This window comes from Quercus suber, unplaced genomic scaffold (genome assembly GCF_002906115.3).
Source record: "Quercus suber isolate HL8 unplaced genomic scaffold, Cork oak 2.0 scaffold_258, whole genome shotgun sequence".
In the NCBI taxonomy this organism is placed as follows: domain Eukaryota; kingdom Viridiplantae; phylum Streptophyta; class Magnoliopsida; order Fagales; family Fagaceae; genus Quercus; species Quercus suber.
In genome coordinates, this window is record NW_027069714.1 from 975,975 (window position 1) to 977,942 (window position 1,968).

At 35.4% G+C, this 1,968-nt stretch overlaps 1 pseudogene; it reads left to right on the top strand.

Moving 5' to 3' along the window:
- The first annotated feature begins 499 nt into the window (after positions 1-499).
- Positions 500-1,920, top strand: LOC136061079 (F-box protein CPR1-like; annotated as a pseudogene).
- Positions 1,921-1,968: the final 48 nt, after the last annotated feature.

The following is a 1,968-nucleotide window of genomic DNA, read 5'->3' on the forward strand; positions in this document are numbered from 1 at the left end:
TTTTTTTTTTGGGGTTTTTTTTTTTTTTTTTTTTTTTTTTTTTGTTGGGTTTCCTATCTGGGTTTGTGGATTTTTTTTTGTGTGGCTCTATGATCTAAATTTTTGGTTGTTGGTGGTTGTTTTTTGGGTGGTTGGTGGTGGTTTGGTGGCTAGTGCTGTTTTGGTGGCTGTTTTTTCTTCGAGTTCCATGGGTTTTTTTTTTTCAAGCTTTTTTTATTTTCTTTTAATTACAAAAATTAATTTCAAAAAAAGAAAAAAAGGCCAAACTTAACGAACCTGAGACCTAACAGAATACTACATTAACAAAAATTGAAATTTAGAGAACTGAAATGACAAAACTCAAAATTAGATGACTAAAATGACAAAAGTTAAAAGTTAGAGGATCAGTTTTATATTTTTACCTTTTATCTTTTATAAAAGATAAAAATCTTCCTGCTAATTTGTTTCAATATTCGGTTTAGTAAAAGTAATTGTCATTTTACAACAAAACCGCAGTGCAAAAAATAAAAAACAAAGCAAAACAGTGCCAAAAAAGAAAAGAGAGACGACGATACCGTTTTCAAAACTCTCGTTCATCTCCATCTATCTTAGTGTTCCAAATTGAAAATTTCAGAAAAAGCTTGAAATTGGGTTAAGATTAGAAATGTCAGACTATCTCCCAGAGGAAGTGGTGCTGGAAATTCTGCACAGACTTCCCGTCAAATCCCTAATTCGATTAAGGTGCGTTTCTAAATCATGGAACTCCCTAATTACAAGCTCTGCCTTCATCAATTCCCATCTCACTCGATCATTTTCACTTCCCTCTAACAAATTAATTGTTAGACACTACGTTGATAATTCTTTTGTAGATACTACAAATTAATTGACGATAACAATGACTCATTTGATCAAATTCAAAACACTGAGTTCCCACTCACGAGTCGTCGTATCCAACATTTTATATTAATTGGTTCCGCGAATGGCTTGTTCAGTCTCCATGAACAAGAGCGCTATATTCTTTGGAATCCCTCTATTAGAAAATTTATTACCCTTCCAAAGCCTTGCATTACTGTCAAGGCACATGGCTCATACATTGGGTGTTGTCGCCAAGCATTCGGGTTTGATCCGCGAACTAATGATTATAAGGTAGTGAGGATTGCATTTCCAAGTCGAATTAATAAGTCTGAAGAGGCCAAACCACCTCTAATTGAGGTTTACTCTCTTAATGAGGGGTGTTGGAGAATTACTAGTGCCTCTTTTCCTCCGGATATTAATCTTACTAATTGGTGTAGCCCAGCAGCTTCTTTAAATGGTGCTGTCCATTTTGCGGCAGAATATGTGTACAAGCCCAGTGGCCCGTTGGTTTTATCATTTGATTTGCATGATGAGGTTTTTCATGTGATACCATTGCCAAATGTTACATTCAAATGGGCAAACAATGTTCATACCTCAGTAATTGGAGGATCGCTTTCTCTATTATTTCATTATGTTAGGCATGCAGACAACAAGTGTTGTGCCATTTGGGTGATGAAAGAGTATGGAGTTGTTGATTCTTGGACTAAACAGTTCACTGTTGATCTCAACGGAGGAGGAGAAATTATAAGGGTATTAGGTCTCCAAAAGAATGGTAATATATTAGTGGAGGCAATATTATCAGGACCATCTTGTTGTGAGCTCTCTTCATATGACCCTAAGAGCGAACAAGTTAAGAATTTGGGGATTTGTGGGAGGTCATACTATTTTCATGTTGGTAATTATATGGAGAACCTTGGCTTACTCGACAAACCAAATGAGACAGTTTCCAAAAGGAGAGTGAGCAGGAAGAGGATACGCAGGTATAAGCCTGATTTAACTCAAAACTCCATGTTGTGTGGTTATAATTAAACATGAAGTTCCAAACCTCAATATACTGTTTTCAGATGTTAATTTGTTATCAAAAGAGTGGTCAGAATTGTTGAATACATTTTTTTTTTTTTTTTTTTGCCGGAA